This window comes from Uranotaenia lowii, chromosome 2, assembly GCF_029784155.1.
Source record: "Uranotaenia lowii strain MFRU-FL chromosome 2, ASM2978415v1, whole genome shotgun sequence".
NCBI lineage: Eukaryota > Metazoa > Arthropoda > Insecta > Diptera > Culicidae > Uranotaenia > Uranotaenia lowii.
Genome location: NC_073692.1, coordinates 367,389,889 through 367,408,362, shown reverse-complemented (window position 1 = coordinate 367,408,362; position 18,474 = coordinate 367,389,889). Strand labels below are relative to the sequence as shown.

At 37.4% G+C, this 18,474-nt stretch overlaps 1 protein-coding gene across 1 annotated transcript in view; it reads right to left on the bottom strand.

The window, feature by feature from the left end:
• Positions 1 to 18,474, bottom strand: part of LOC129743132 (uncharacterized) — a 116,263-nt gene that overhangs the window by 63,089 nt on the left and 34,700 nt on the right. The gene's annotated exons all lie outside the window — the stretch shown is intronic.

The following is an 18,474-nucleotide window of genomic DNA, read 5'->3' as shown; positions in this document are numbered from 1 at the left end:
AAACTATAATGAGTGATACTCAACCAAAAGTCCGAAAATTCATCAAAACAACATCGGAATAATTTTTATAATTATTTTTCCTTTAAAGTGCAATAAAAACCCTACATTTCGAGTACAAAACATTTTTGTTTCGTTTATATAGCTCCGAGATAGACCCGTTTTAATGCGTCCATATTTGTAGTGATCCATGCTTTAGTTCTCGAATTTTAAAAAAATTGTAAAGCCCTCCCCCCTCTATTTACGTCTTTTCATCCCACTGAAACGACCGGTAGAATAAAATATTAAAAGAAACATTTCTCGTACTCAAATACCCTCCCATTTGAAATTTGGTTCCATTGGCTGGATAAGTTCCGTTTTAGAAGAACAGAGGATTCTCAAAAAAATCATAGAAACATTTCTCGTTTTCCAATACCTTCCCATGTCGAATTTGGTCCTATTTGCTGCATTAGTTTTCCAATTATGCTGAAAATTGTAAAGGACCACACTCTCCACCTTTCTGTCTGTCCACTGGAAGAAGGGAGGGATACCAAATATTCATAGAAGCATTTCTCGTACCCAAATACTCTTCCAAGCCAAATTTGGTTCCATTTAATCGAATAGTTCTCAAGTTATGCAATGAAAAAGGTATGGAAGCCTTCCATTTCGCTTCCTATATCCCTACTGGAAGAAGAGAGTTGTCTGATATTATTATATGATTTCTGATATTATCAAGAAATCATAAAAACTTAATTTCAACATAATTCATAAGCGAACTATTTTCCATGGCATCTGATAATCTAAATTGTCTTGAGTCTCAAGGTAACTTGAAGGTTTGTAGCACTGATCACACTGACATGACACTTAGAACAAAAATTCAATCATTTTCTGGCCAATTTTGTTGTCAAATTTTGCAGGTTCTCAATTTATTTATTTATTTATTAATCATTTATTTATTTATTTATTTATTAATTAATTAATTAATTAATTAATTAATTAATTAATTAATTTATTTATTTATATAAAATAAAATCATCTGACATGGGTGTCTTAAAGATCATCTTAATGTTAGTTGTACAAAGCACGATAGTTTTACTTAACTTCATAGTTGATCACTTAATTCAGATTCAATACGGCGTCGAAAGGTTAAAGTGGATACATGAAAGTCAAAGAAAGTATAATAACTAAGGAAGCATATTTTTGCTGAACGAAGAGGGTCGTTGCTTCCATAACGCGTACTTCTCGGTTCCAGAGATAACCAGTTTCTATTTCGTAGAGTTCGTTCTGGCGCATAAATATTACAGCGAGAAAGTAGCCAGGAGCAATCAATTTCGTTCCGAAGAATTTTTGCCACGAGCAGCGATTGACCGATGGAACGACGATCCGACAGCGTATGAAGTCCAAACAGGGCACAACGTTGTGCGTATGGCGGTAAATTTAAAGGATTCTCCCTATGTAGCTGTCGAAGAGCGTAACGTACGAACCGACGCACACAGGGGTAAATGAACCTAATAAGCGATCAAAATTATTTGCGCACAAACGGTAAACGATAGACATTTGATGTCTTCGCAACATTTTTATATTTTTTGATGATCTATCAAATTCTTGAAAGAAAAAAGTGATTTTTTCACCTGGAAGGGAGATAAAAAAATTATTTCTTGAAATAATTAGCTTAGCGTCTTGATGTCTTCACAAAAGTTGTAGATCTTATTATTTTAAGCAACTTTGTTGAAGACATCATAAAGATCGCATGAAATTCAAAAAAGTTACGAGCATTTAAAAAATAACGAGAATTTTAACAAGTAATTTTGAGTTTTTATTTAATATCTTTTTAAGTATACGATTTACAAACTTGGTATATTTGAGAAAGTTGTTCAAATTGTTAAAACACACAATTTTGTAGAACATTTTAAATACATATTTCAACTAAGAAAGGAGATATACTGCAAAATATCCAAAATAATGCATTTTTTCTGTAAGTTATAACCTTAAGAGTTCGGACGAGTTCGGATAATTTTTTGAGTGGATTTTGTTGATCAAGTTATTGGCTTTCCATTGATATATAAATAAAACATTAGTTTTGAATAGATTTTCTGCAAACTAGCAATCAATAATGAGCTTTTTCCTTTAGAAACACTTAAAATTCGAAGAAAAAAAACCTCAATTTTTCCTGTTTTAAGTGGAAAAAGCTCATTTTTGATTGCTTGTTTGAACAAAATCTATTCAAAACTAATGTTTAATGTATATATCAATGGAAAGCCAATAACTTGACCAACAAAACCCACTTAAAAAATTATCCGAACTCGTCCGAACTCTTAAGGTTATAACTTACTGAAAAAATGCATTATTTTGGATATTTTGCAGTATATCTCCTTTCTTAGTTGAAATATGTATTTGAAATGTTCTACAAAACTGTGTGTTTTAACAATTTGAACAACTTTCTCAAATATACCAGGTTTGAAAATCGTGTACTTAAAAAGATATTAAATAAACACTCAAAATTACTTGTTAAAATTTTCGTTATTTTTAAAATGCTCGTAACTTTTTTGAATTTCATGCGATCTTTATGATGTCTTCAACAAAGTTGCTTAAAATAATAAGATCTACAACTTTTGTGAAGACATCAAGACACTAAACTAATTATTTCAAGAAATAATTTTTTTATCTCCCTTCCAGATGAAAAAATCACTTTTTTCTTTCAAGAATTTGATAGATCATCAAAAAATATAAAAATGTTGCGAAGACATCAAATGTCTATCGTTTACCGTTTGTCCGCAAATAATTTTGATCGCTTATTAGGTTCATTTACCCCTGTGTGCGACGTTGAATTGCTTCAAAATCATGCGGCTTCAAAAGGCCACCATACAAGATTCGCGGATTCCAGTATTGATCGCACCCGACAGCAATACAGAGCTCGCAAGCAGACCGGATCTGTGAATTCTTTGCTCAGACGTATGATAAATCCCAGCATACGGTTAGCCTTCTCGAGTACCTTAGAGTAATGCCGCTTAAAAGTCATTTGACTGTCCAACAAAACGCCCATAACATTGTAATTATACACAAAGGGGTTTTTCCTGCGCCCAAATGTGATAATACAGCATTTCGCAACACTTAAAACAAGTAAATTGTTAGCGCACCAGTTCACAACGGTGTCTAAGAAGCGTTGCAACTCGAAGCAGTCAGATTGACTGTTTATGACTAAGAATATTTTTAAGTCATCCGCATACAGCAAAACTCCACACCCAGTGAGCAACAAATTGATGTCATTCATTACAGAACAGCGTAAACAGTAAAGGACCCAAATTACTGCCTTAGGGTACCCCTGACTTTGGAATAAAGTCAGAGAATTCAGCAGAACCAATTTTAACAGCCAATCGACGATCCGTTAGGTAGCTTCTAATCCACGCGCACATTCGTTCGGAAAACCCCAATCGATGCAGTTTTTTCAGCAGAATATCGTGGTTTACAGAATCAAATGCCGCCGAAATATCGGTATATATCGCATCGATTTGTTTGACGTCATCTATATTTGATATGCAGAAGGATGTGAAAACCATCAGGTTTGAAGTTACCGATCGTTTAGGAACAAATCCATGCTCAGAGATCCAGTTCCGGCAAGCTGAAAACATGACATTGTTGACGATTTTCTCAAATACCTTCGAGCAGGCAGCTAGCGATGTGACACCTCTGTAGTTAAGAACATCTTGTTTGTCACCTTTTTTGTATACTGGGCACATAAATGATTTTTCAAGATGGCAGGGATTTTTTGCTGTTCTAGAGACTGATTAAAAATACGCGTAAGAGGTTTCACCAGTACATTGCGACAATTTTTCAGTATGCACGCCGGTATTCCGTCCGGTCCGGCTGAAGTCGAATTCTTCAAATTAATTATAGCTTCTAAAACCATTTCCTCGCTAACAGCAAAAACATCCAGATCGAGCACATCGACAGGTAGTCGTGTTACGGCAGCATTCGATTGAATGGCAGATGGCGACTTATCTGAAAAAAACACTAGCGAAGTGCATCGCAAAAAGATAGCATTTTTCAGCAGGTGACTTGGCAATACGGTTGTTTAATTGGAGTGTAGCTGAAAGCCCGGACTCCTTCCGTTTGGCGTTCACAAATTTCCAGAATTTTTTTGGATTGCGACGAAGCTCACTCTGAGTGCGATCCACATAACGGCGATAGCAAATTCGATTGTATATTCGGTATTGCTTAGTCGCAGCGTTCAACTTGCTTTTGACGAATGGACATCTGGAGTTACTAAACTTCCGCAGCAATTTCGAACGTATCTTTTTCAGCCGCTTCAAGTGAGCTAATGCTCCAAGGGGGTCGAAAAGGAGGTCGCACCAGGGGTACGGATTTCTCAAAAGCGTCATCCAGAATTGCGCTCAATGTACTAACAGCCACATCTACGTATGTACAACTTTGAATAAGAGACTAGTCAACTCCAGACCGAACACGGTTCATGGTATCATAATCCGCACGATTGAAGTCACGAGCTGATGCATCGAAATTATCAACAAAAGCGTTGAGACACGGGAATGAAATTTCGAACTCCAAAGGGGGGTGGTACCCGTCTATAGGGACAACGACATCGCTGACTTCGATTATGGGGCTAATCAAAATAGAATCATCCGAGAAAACCAAATCCAGCGTACGATTTTGAGAGTTTCGTATCCCGTTTCGTTGACTCACTCCATTGAGTGTCATTCCATCCAAGAGTGAAGCACTAGCTGTATTTATCACTGAAGCAGAATCTAACACCATGCTGTTGTTCTGGCCAGGAATCCAGATTAGTTGCGATTGATTAAAGTCACCAAGCAGAATGACATTACATGCAGAGTGTCGTAGCCTGGCCGCTGATAACGCGTCAACATGTAAATTGATGACTGATCCATCGTGACTTTTTTCCGGTGGTACATATGCTGTCCCGATCAAAAATGAGCTGTTTTCATATGATACTTTCACCCACAAATTTTATATGCTGTCAATATTAAGATTTTCGATTGATGAGCTAAGCTTGGTTGATACCGCTAGGACCCCACCACCTCTACTACGGCGACTATTAGCATTACTTCGATAGGTGGCGAACCTACCATTTTTCCAATAAAAATACCTTGTAGGAAAAATGTACTTGTTTAGCCCAATTTTACCGTATGAATTGCCTATTTACTTTGCAAGTTAATTGTCTTTTTCTAACTTTCTGGAATTGATATTGCGTACTGTTGGAAAAATTATCCAACAAACGAAATCTAGTGTCCAGTAAGTATGGCCAGTGGTTTGTAGGATGATGGAGCCACCCTTTAGAAAAAAAATTGGAGGGATCTGAAATTTATTAAATGAACACATCAAATAAAAAAATCACCGTTTTTTGAAGCAGGAGAATATTCAAATATATGCAATTTGAATATAATCAAAAAGTTTGCAAAACTTTTTGAAAACACTAATATATTGGTTTTTTTATTATATGCATTTCCAATTTATTGAATATGAGGGTCTTCATTTATGAAAATAGGAAGCATTTATCAATAGAATATATCATCAAATTTTGTTAAAACTTTTTTGTCAATTCAAAAAATCATCTCATCATAACAAAGCACTTAAGTTTATCAATTTTGAATAAAAATTCTTCGAAAATTGTTAAGATTTCGTCAATTCTTGTTAATTTTTGTATGGGAGTCCCTCTTTTTCAGATTTGGTCGGGTTTGAAAGTATTATAGAAACCATTCCCGGTCTTGAAAACGACTACACACCAAACTCAACGTTGGTCGGTTGAGAAAGTCCCAAAAATTATTCGAATTGTGTCAATTTTTTGTTAATTTTGTAAGGGAGCACCCTCTTTTTGGATTCGGAGAGGATTGAAAGTATCTTAGAAACCATACAAGGTCTTCAAAATAGCTACACACCAAGTTTCACGATGTCCGGTTCAGTTGCTCTTAAGTACTGTTCGAATTGTATAAAATTTTTATTAATTTTTTATGGAAGCCCCCCTCTATTAAGTCGGAGGGTTTGTAAGTATTATAGAAATATCTCCAGCCCCAAAAACTCTCAGTTACCAATTATCACGATGATTGGTTCAGTAGTTTCCGAGTCTATGGGGAACAGACAGTCAGACAAACATTCCTTTTTATATACAGATTGTCACTAAATGTTAACATAATTTACAGTTCCAACTGTATAGTTGCATGAATATCAATATCAAGTTTTGCCATGAAAATGGCATTCATTGATTGAACTTCGAATATTATTTATGAGATTTTCAAGTATATAGCTTATCCCTCCTCTAATCATTCACATCATTTTTTATTCAAATTGATTCCTCAGCAACACCCTACAAGATGTATGTTGCTCAGTTTATACTCTGGTGGTTCAAAATATGATAATAATTCAGGATTTAACGGATTACCTTCGGGTAAATTATCCTATCTTAACCAAGAGGTCGCTCGAGGTAGAGGCTTAAGATTGTAAAGAATGTAGGGGGAAGTCGTCTATGGCCGGACATCGCCTATGGCCGGACAACATAGATTTTTTGAAAACACAATATCCTAATAATATTTTAACGCCATGAAAATAAAGTAAATAGTAGCCTGAAATGGTGTTAGAAATATGGTAGTCCAATCTGAAAAGGTAAACCAATGATAGGCATCTAAAGTTTTTGCATAGTAGTACGGAGAGGATCGCCTAAACTTTGCATTTTTATTGTGGTCAATTTTTTCGGCTTGTAAAATTTGAACTGCACATGAACGACATCGTTGATTGGTTATCTTTCGACTACAGCAGATATAAGAAAATAAAACGGAAGTTCAAACGAAATATTAGGAAAATTAAAAAAAATGTGATTCTTCTATGACCGGACACCAAGTCGTTGTCTATGACCGGACAAGAAAATATTAAAAATTATAGATGATTTCAACTTGAAACTTTCATTTTTTCATCTCTATTGCACCCTCAAATGGTTAGCAGAAGATAAGGATTCAACAACGAAACTATTTTGGTCCTCTGATAAACTGAAGAATTTGCTGTCCGGTCATAGACTATTTTTCTTTCGTTTTTTCGAAACAAATGTTTCATTCTGGTTTGTCAAAAAAACTTTTATGACTGGCTTCATAGATCGTTCAGTATTGGAAAACACATACTCACAAGACCTGTGCAAGGTATTTCAACCATTTTGCTACGTTTTTGTGCCATTGGTGACAACTTTGGTGAAGTAATTCGTAGTGTCCGGCCATAGACAACACTTTTGGAAATGAGTGAAAACTAACATAAAATGGTTTCTCTTACCACATGAATATGTATTAAATTAATTTTTTTCTAATATAGTTAAGTGATCATAATATTGATACTCTTCAAATCAGTAGAGGAACCAATATTTACAAAAATCTATTTTTGAAGTTATCGCTTAAAAACCTTAAGTGTCCGGTAGTAGACGACTTCCCCCTATATGTTTGTGTTTCTTTATAAATTTTCTTTTTTCTGACAAACTTTGAAGCTAGAGATACGTCTTTTCTGTCGTCAAAAACGCACATTTGTCGTAGTTCGCCATCCTAACACATTGAGAACACATTGAGAATTGAAGTGTAATGTTCCACTTTGTAAAACTTATATTTTTTAGAGTTATACCTGCTGCTATTACATATTCCAGGTCATCTCGTTTCACAAACCTTAAAAGAAAACAGTTTCACAAACCTTGTTTTTGCGGCAAATTTGAATTTTATAAGATTGTTTCGTAATTTACATACATACATTTTATATAGCACCTCTCCGCTTTCAACCCTTATACGCTCTGGAGTGTCAATATGACACTATTGGAAGTTTTACGGCTTGTAACTTCAATCGGGTGCATCCAAATAAAAAAGTTCCTTCGGGATCCTCAAGGAATTCTTGAAATCTTTAATTTTGCATCATTACTTTTTTTTTATCAACGCACCCTGAAAGCCCACGAAAAAAACTCACTAATCAGACATTGAGTGTCAACTTGACACTCCTCCCTTAAAAGCGCTATATCTCTAAGCAATTCCTGCAATATTTATAGTTTTGGATACCTCGTCAAAAATGTTTAATTCAAACCAGATAAAATGTTGAAAAGAGGATTGATTTTTGTAAAGTATCGCAGCGCTATTTATTGTTATTACACTACCAGAATCGGTATGAAATTACCATTCTGGTGAATGATGATATGTACTAGAGATGTACCGAATAGTGGTATTCGGCGAACGGCCGAATACCGAATATTGACCTTTCCAACTACTCGGCCAAACGAATATTCGGCCGAATATTTGGTCGAATATTCTGTTGAGTTTTTAATAGAAATTAAAAAGCGACAATTTCGTTTTTCTTCTATTTCTTCTATCTTAATACTCCATATGTTTTTGAATACATTATTTTCAACCAGATGTATAATACAACAGATCTTCTTTAAGCAGAGGTCTCTTTGTTTTTCAAAATGTCACTAATAGTTAGAAGGACATCAGATGAATTGTCGCTTCTAGGACGTATATCATCGAAGAGATTGGACTCTAGTGAGATCTGGGACACTATGTGTCAAAATAGGTGGCAAGCTTTTTGAAATTGCTTATTTGATATTGAATCAAATGAATGCCGAATTTTAGCTAGATGCCTTCAAAATAGTTGCCAAAAAAACGATGATCTCTAACTTTAAGAAAACCATATTTTCTGCCAAACGAATCCACACGGCCGGGTCTGGACGATTTTTGAACAATTTGTAACAAAAAAGCATATCACAACAGAACCTAGGCATTATTCTAAAACATACAAGAGGAAAAAGAGAGTAGATTACTTGAAATTTCATGTTTACATCGAATTACAGCAGCAGTGTTAAAATCGTTAAAGAAAAATTTAAGTTTATATTGAAATTTACTCTATCGTTTTTTCAACGCAAAATCTAAAAATTTTCAAAAAGAAATTTGTGTATTTTTTATTTAGTAAATAATCAGAATAAACCCGGGTATGCATGGAAAATTTCAATTAATATCTGGCCAACCCGGTCAGAATTGACTTTTCTGGAATTCTTTATTAAATTTATGGACAAGCCTGGATTTATGAAAAAAAAAACTGGAATAAACGATAATCAAAGTATTATGCTATCTACAGTGAAATATACACCGATACACCTAAATTCTTTTGATGAAACCATACGTTTTGGATGATTTTGTAGCTTTTTCAACATTAGTTTTTAATATCTTAGAAATTATGCAAAATCAGTTGAATAATTTGACAAGTCTGTTAGCGTATAAAATTTGAAAAATAAGTATTCGGCCTATTCGGCTGTGTTTCGTATTTCAAATATCTAAAGATGCGAGAAGGTGTCAAATTACGTCAACGTTTCAATCATCTTTTAAAAATTTATCTGGGATGAATTAAACTATTTTGACGGTTCATTGATTGAAAAGTAGGTTTTTACACCACTCTTTTACATTTTTTGTGGTCATGATCTTAAAAAAAATATATGTATATACCTAATATGCATCGTAGAGCTTCTAACTTCAGCTTTCTTGGATACTAAGGACATTTTTTTGAGCATTCCTTAGCTGATCTACAACCGTCTTTTTTCCAAAGCATGTTTTCGGATTTTTTTTCTTAGACTTTGAATAATTTAAGTGTTGTAAATGATTAATGTTTTAGAAACATTTGATTTACATTAAAAGGTTTCCAAAACTATAAATTTTATTAAAATCTGTAGGGAAACAAGAGAGATGTATTGGTTTTGGTCAGGAGTCGGGAGACATCGAGCTTCATACTTGCTGCTCCATACGAACATAAGGAGCAGGCGACGATTTTCCTCCATGTCATGATTTCTTCTCAAAAGGACTGTCTCAATTATCAAGTTCTGAACAAGATTTCCGGAACCGAACGTATTGCTTAAAGCTGCTAGCTAACCATGTAGTTTAACTGCTATAACACATCTTTTAAATATTTGAATAATCATTGACTGGAAAAGTGTCATCATCTGACAGAAACAGTCGTTATCGATGTAATATTGTTATATCTGGTGCCATCATCTTACTAATTGATATGAGATATCCGGCATAACAATACTGTATATTCACAAACGTGACAAAAAACAACAACTCTAGCCTTTGCGTTAATCACAATAAATTGGTCAGAAATTGATTACTGAGTTTTAGAATTCCACCTAGCTGGGCTTTGTGGAATAATAACTTCAACAGGAAACATCTTCATTCCACGACTAGGTTCTCTGGGTCCACTCAACAAACGTCTCTTACTTTTATGATGGGGATGAGAGATAGTGCAAAGAAGGCTCGTAATTGACACGATTTCATGACACGATAGCTCATAAAACTGATGTTAACTTCGAAGTACCTTAGCAATGTGATCATACTTCACAGCAATCAAACTTGATGCCATCATCATCTCCTCCTTCTAACTTTTAAAGGAGGTTTCGATTTTCCAATAACACCGGATAACTAACCCGGCTTACAGGACTGGAATCAAATTCAGCCACCCATTCATAAGTTTAAGTCAGTAAGGTTTAGAGTGTTGAGCACCTGATGTTACCTGAAGCCCGGTATAAAAGACACACAAGCCACGTTATGATCGCTACTCGGCTTCCGCATATTTTAATGACCAGATTTTGTGCCACGTTCTCGTGTCATAATATTTTTTATCTATCGTTGTTTTGTTTCGACGGGCTTCGTTGGGTTTCCCGAAAACAAAACATGTCATTGCAAAATTTGATGAGTTGCGTGCGGTCCAGCGTAACTAACGTTGATGGGGAGATACATTCTAGAGCTTCTCCCTGATTTATCGAATAAATAATATTTTTGACAAAATAATTGATTCATTAAGGGAAGCCGGTCATTTGAATCAGATTTGACGGTGAACATGCTAGAATTTCCTTTCTAACCTGCCTGGTCACTCAAGGTTATTCTTGAAAAAGTTTTCACCTCAATGAGCTCCAAAATTTACTGTCAGAAGTTTTAAGATGCATGAATTTTTTCTGTTTCCTCCGGGTTTTTTAACCTGAATTTATACATATGTATGTATATTTCTTGACAAAAGAAGAAAAAATAAAACAGATTATTAAATAGCCAAAACTTGTAGCCGTTCTAGCAGTTTTATTTTTCTCTGTTAGTCATGTTCAGTTGACTGATGTTACGTTTCGAAATACATGCAATGAATGTTCGTATAAGTTAGATTGAACTACTTAAACAACAATTGCAGGTCACGCAAATCATGTAATCATGTCGCATTCTATCATCATCATGTGTAAATGTCATCGGTTGTTAAACAAGAATCTTTTCAGTTACACAAAAAAAGAACATACACAGTTGAAAATTATACTCACAAAATTTGCTATCGAGAATTTTATACTGATATTAATTTTTCGTAAATTAAAATCACAATCACAATCACAATTACAACTAATTTCTCATACAGTGTACTTCAATTAAAATCCACAATCATGAACTTTGGTTCATATATTGTCAATGCAGTTGAAATCCGAAGTTTTCGCGCTGGTGATTGGCAACCTTGCCAACCAACGACGATGATAAATTTCATATCAATTTAGCAAACACCTCGGCAATCGGCAACCCTTTCTCTTGTTTGGTTCCGACACTTGGAAGATGTTTGATAGATGTCTGGTCAATATAAAATGTCGTCAGTAACGTCACCGTCGCTCCGGTAATAGAATAATTAGAATAATAATTTCAATACAGACTTAAGATTGAGATTCCATATTCTTATTCAGAGTTACTTATCAATAAGATATTTTCGATAATGTTTCTTTTTTATTCAAATGTCCCTTTCTGGAGTGTTTTTTTTCTCTCTAAAATGGATATACAAATTAATAATTATAACTAATTTTAGGTATGCACGGTTTATTTGTACAAAAGAATTCATGAATATTTGTTTTTTCTTTATTAACATACGAAGTGTGCTACTAAAAATCACACTCGAGATGAAAAAATTTCAGAAAGTTCACGTTACACGTAACTTAAGGGGGGGGGGGGGGGGGGGGGGGTTAGGGTCTAACACTTTCAAAAAATCGATTTTTTTATTTTTTTGTTTTGAAATTATAGGCCTTTATCTCCTCCTATCTAATACTGCAAGAAAGCAAGAGCAGAAACTTCAAACGCGTTTTTCTCGAAAGCACATTTTTAAAGTCCGTGGACATCGTCATTTGAAAACTACTTATCCGATTCTTTTCAAATTTGGAACATATTTTCTACATATAAAATACCAGACCCCAACGTTTTTCTTTTTTGTTTTTTTTACTTTGGGGAGATTTTACAGGTGAAAAATGGCGGATTTTTTCGTGAAAAATCGTAGTTTTTACTTCAAACAGCCACAAAAATTTCATGAAAATTTTTTTAAGTAAAATAAAAACGTTGGGGTCCAGAAAAACATCTATTAAAAATATTTTGCTCTGATTTTTTGACTTCAGATAATTCTGTGCTGAGATACAGTGTCCACGGCAAATCCTGTTTTCTAAAAGGCATCCTCGAAAGTGCTCCGTCACCGGCTCATTTTTCAATATTTTTCTACGAAAAAATTAGTAAATGTTCTTTTAACAATGCTTTGTATAATGCAAAAATTTGAATACATTTGTTTGAACGATAGCTCTAGAAAAAAATCGTGAAAATGGTGTTTTTTCTATAACCGTTAGAACCTACCCCCCCCCCCCCCCCCCTTAAACAAGAATCCTAACACAGCTGAGTTTAACAATTTAGATCAGTTGTTTATTTATCTGGACGTGATCCACTCGGTTGCATTTGGTTAGACAGTTATCCAGTCAGTCAGTCACACACAATCGTCGAGTCAGTCAGGTGATATACGGACAAAATTAATTCCGATCGCTGTTACGGTAACCTACTTACTTTGTGTAAAGCACGTGGCCGAAGGCACTGTTGAATGGAAAATTTTATAGTTGTGCTTACGAATTGAAAGTGTACTCTCGCCCGATGCAAACTCAATTGAATTAGTCTGTGGGTTTTGTGACCGTTTACTGTGTTTTGAATCCATATGGAAATTTTCAATGATTATTAATATTATCCAAAAAATGGGGATAGGATATGAAATTTCTCATTTTTACCACAATCAGGTATCAGAATGGGGGTAGGCTTAATAGCGGCACGTTATCCAAACATACGGGAAAGTTGTGCCTACAAAATAAATAGGTGTACAATTTTGTCGTTTTTCTGTCGGTCGAAAATTTTCTTCCGGAGAAGATATTTCAAAAATAAATTCAAAAATATGATTCAATTCTGATTTCATGTTGGAATGACCTCAAGTAAAGTAAAAAAAAAAACGTGAATAGATTCGATCGCTTATTTTTCTACGTGAAAACAATGTTTTTCGAGTGATGGAGCTAGGGTGCTGGGCCTCCGGAATAGTATTGGGTTTTACTTAGTAGAACTTCGGGAAGGATCCGATTTGATAATAAGCTAAGCGTTTTTCTTTGTTTTTTTTTTTTCCCTAAACTTATTTGTTGTGGTGTTTTCTTTCAGGAGAAACAACTCTACAGTAATTCTGGCGAATAACTAAAAGCTATAAAATTCCTTTTATTAATAATTTTCATTACATACAGTTAGTTGTTCATCTTACTTTCAGTCTCTCTGTTCAGTCCGAAAAAAACACCAAACTGATTTCTCCTAGCTACGCCTGAATCCTACATTACAAATTTTCTATTTAACTTCAATTGTTTTCAGATTATTTCCACAACTTACTGTAAGTATATACAATTTTTATTAATTCTTTGAAACTTTCAGGATCTTCAGTTTTCGACCTCTGGTAACCCTATTCTACGGTAAGAAATGTGTGGTAAGTATTTGTCAACAAACTCAATCTACTGGCTGTAATTTATTTACTTACAGGTTGCCGAACTGTTCCTAACAAATCTCTTCCACTTTATCGACAACAATCTCGGTAATTTCCTTCAAAACTCTCTAAATTCTTCCGTACTTTCTCAACATCAACTTTCTGCTTTCATAAATCAAACATGTAAGCGCCCTTGCAACGATTCGATCCTACACGCTCAGACGCATACACCCATTTGATTTACACGCTGCTAACTTCGTTTCCGAATCTGGGTTATCTTGTAGAGTTACTCACTTTTGGGAAACTGGCAGAACATCCCCCCACCCGTAAGCCCCAACTATCCACGGTTTTCTTCGTTGGGCTTACTACTAGGCATCTCTAGCACTGCCAGTTTTGACACGGGTCTCGTCTTCTCTCCTTTGCTGGTTTTCACTGCTGCTGATCGTACACGGCCATCACTTCCCAGGAACACTTTTGAAAACACTCCTCGTTCACGCTTGTTATCCTCCAAGGCAAATACCAGATCTCCCGGTTGCATTTGTCGAACATCGTTGAACCACTTTGGCCGTTTGATCAGCTTTGGTAGATATTCAGCTTGCCAACGATTCCATATACCGTCTGCTAACTGTTGGGCCCGAACATATTTACTCCTGAGAGCTTCAGCGACTTCTATTGGATTCCTAGGCGGCAAACATTCTGCTGACATCCCTTTCAGGAAATGGTTAGGTGTTAAAGCTTCTGGGTCTTCTTTCACATTCGTAGACACATACGTTAGTGGCCGCGAATTAATTAAGTCCTCCACTTCAACCACGACTGTGTTCAATATCTCATCCGGGAGCCTTCCACCGTCTGTTAATGTATTTAACGCTACCTTCGCCGACCTCACCATACGCTCCCACACGCCACCCATATGGGGTGCTGAAGGCGGGTTGAACACCCAGCGAGTTCTAGCACTTGTAAATGTATCGGCACACCCTTCATTGATCCGGTGAATTTGCAGCGCGAGCTCTCGGCTAGCTCCGACAAAATTGGTTCCACTATCAGAAAAAATTTCGATCGGACTTCTTCTCCTCCTGACGAATCTTCTTACTGCCATCTTGCACGACTCTGTTGTTAAATTGTACGTGACTTCCAGATGAACAGCTCGTGTTGTCATGCACGTGAACAGTGCCACCCATCTCTTTTCCCGTCGCCGCCCAATTGATACCTCCAACGGTCCGAAATAATCCAACCCTTCGTACGAAAAGGCCTCAGCTCCAACTGCCATCCGTTGTTTCGGTTATGGAGCCATCCTGGGTATTTGCGGCTTTGCCTTTTGTATTCTACATCACTGGCATTCACTTATAACTTTGTCCACTACTGCTCTCAAGTTATTGATAAAAACCGTTGCCGAACTTCGTTCACTACCGTTTCCCTACCAGCATGCCCAGATTTTCGATGAAACTCGTCTACAAGCCTCTTAGTCACGAGGTGGTTCTTCGGCAATATGATCGGGAATCTCGAATCAAATGAAGCATACTCTGCTCTTTCCGTTCTACCTTCCATTCGTACCACTCCAAACTCATCTAAAAAGGGTGACTTGTCAAACAACAAACTCGATCGTTCCAGTTTCAACTCTCTCCCATCTTGCTGTTTCAACAACGTCGCCACTTCATCTGCGTATTCCTCGCGCTGTGCCAAGCGCCAAAGACAATTTTCTGCTGCAAAATATTCTTCTTGACGCAGAGGAAAAATAGTGCCCTGGTTTCAGCTTCAGTTGGTTATTAGTTCTCTCTGCTTCAGTACGAAGTGATTCGATCGGTAGATTTTGCGCACAGCGCTTGCAGTTTGACATGTAGCGAAGAACTGTAGCTACCATTCGAACTAGAACCGTCCACTTAGATACATTCCCAATCCGCATCGATAGTCCGTCCGAAACTATGACATTTTGAAATAACACGCTTGCTCTTAATTCTTCCTGGAATTCTTCCACCTCCTGCGTTTGAAGGGGCCAATGCTGCTCTGCGAAATACAAGAACTGTGGACCACGGAACCAGCGGCTGTCAGAGTGGATCTCGGTAGACTTGCTCCACTTTGTCAAATCGTCTGCCGCGTTATCCTTCGTGGGCACCCATCGCCAGTCTTCAGGGTTTGATACTTCAAGAATCTGCCCAACCCGATGAGCAACAAACTCCTTGTACTTTCTACGCTCTGATCTTATCCACGAGAACACCGCCTTCGAATCCGTCCAAAATACAGTTTTGTAGATAGGAAACGAATGATTAATTTTTATGGATTTCGCTAACTGAGCTCCTAACATTGCGGATTGTAACTCCTTCCGAGGTATGGACAAATACTGCAACGGGGCTACCTTCGCCTTTGCCTCAATGAAAGAACAGTGCACTCCTTTCTCATCCGAAAACCTGAAGTAGGCAACGCTACCATAAGCATCCTCTCCCGCATCTACGAAGATGTGCAACTGCACCGAACTATACGCCGTCGAGCTTGCGGTCCCAAGGTAGCAGCGTGGTACTTTAACAGCTTCTGCCAAGGATAAAATACTCGTCCACCTTACCCAAACGTCGTACTGTGCCTGCAGCAGCTTCTCATCCCAGCCAACACCACTGCGCCAAACGTCTTGCATCAAAATACGTCCGTGTATCAAGAGAGGTGCTAAAAACTGCTTTGGGTCAAACATACTCATGATGCACTTCAGTGCTATTCTTTTAGTAGGCCAAGCTCCTTCTTGCAAATGTGGCTGAAGATCTTCTCGCAGGTTCATTGAGAATACGAAAACGTCGTTTTGAGAATTCCATCGTACCCCTAGCACTCGTTCAACCTCTGTGGTCTTATTGACCTCAACAATTCTCGTTTGTTTCTCCAAGTGACTTCAATACTTCTTGAGAGTTACTGACCCAGTTCCTTATTTCAAAACCTCCTGCAGCATGTATTTCCCTTACCTCAGACGCTCGTTTTATCGCTTCTTCTTCAGTATCAGCACTGTCAAAGTAATCGTCTACGAAATGCTTCTTCATTATTGCCTGTGATGCCTCCGGGTGTTTCTCCGCATGTTCTAGGCTGTTCAAATTCTTCACGTATTGCGATGTACACGGAGAGCAACTGGCTCCAAATATTACCACGTCCATGACGTAAATTTGAGGTTCACCTTTGCTATCTGATCCGAAGAGAAATCGTTGTGCTTGTCGATCCTGCGAGCGTATTCTGATCTGGTGAAACATTTCCCGAATGTCACCGCTGAACGCCACTTTACGTTCTCGGAAGCAGTTGATAACGGAGGGTAGCGACGAGATCATATCAGGCCCTTTCAACAGTCTATCATTCAATGAAACACCCTGTACTTTCGCTGCAGCATCCCAAACAATTCGCACCTTTCCTGGTTTGTTAGGATTTAAGACGTAGTTTATTGGCAAATACCAGGCCTTTCCTGGCTCTGTGTCCTTTATCTCTTGTTCAGTTATACGATGTGCGTAGCCTTTTTTGACGTATTCTTGCAATTGTTTAGCGATATTCTCACTTATGCCTGAGCTACGGTCCATTCTAACCTGTAAACTCTTCCATCGCTTGACTGCCATTGGAAAGCTGTCAGGAAACACTACGTCATCTTCAGCCCACAACAATCCAGTCTCAAATCGATTACCTATTCGTTTCGTTGTTCTCTCCAAGATTTCTCGCGCTCGTTTATCTTCCTTCGATTCGAGGTTTACCGGGGATGTTCCTACAGCTTCAAGTTTGAAAAACTCTTTCAGGGCATTATTCATTTCTTGATCAGGTTTACAGCATGCGTCACAACCACAATGATGAAGTCCTATGAACTGTACACTAGCTACTGCACCATCGCGTGGTCCGTAAATCGTCAATCCAAGCTTACATCGGATTGCTACAGGTTCTCCGGCTTCCCCAATTCTCGACTCCAGAGGTGCGATCAAGTGAATGTTATTAATTCCGATTAACAGCTTCGGAGCCGCAGCTGTGTAGTTTGGAAGCTCTATCTTCTGTAGATAGTCGAAACGTTCCTTTAATTCGTCGGAGTCCAATCCTTGAACCGGTAAATTCAGTTTAGCAACCGTTCTCACGTCTGCCAAAGTAGATTGACAACTTTGTTGCTGGTCCGATATGCACAGCGTAAACTTTACCGAATCGCTTTCGGTTTGGCTGATTCCGTTCGTCCACTTCATTTTGAAAGGTTCATGTACTCCATCAGTTTCCAGAAGTCGTGCTAGCTCTGTATCAATCAGCGTTACCGATGAGCCTTCGTCAATAAGTGCTAGGGTCTCTAGCTGCTTGCCATTGTTGTACAGCATCACTGGAACTATCCGAAACATCACAGACTGATCGCACTGTCGATGGCTATTGCAACTAGCAACGACGTGCTGAGGTCCAGTTGGTTCCCAATGCAGCAGAGGATGATGATTTTGCTCACACCTATTTATGCCGCAGCGTCGTTTCGACCAACATTTATTCGCGCCATGGCTGTACAAACACAGCGGACACAAGTTGAGGGTTTGTACCCTTTTCCAACGATCCTCCAAACTCATCGATCTAAGCTCATCACATTGCTTTCTAAAATGACCTGGTTTGCCACAAACTGCACAGTTTCTGTCAGGTTTGGGCCTTTCTGTGGAAGCCATGTTATTTTCATTCAACTTCTCTCTGGTTGGATCATCAAGCATCTTCCTTTGAATATGGTGGCAACAG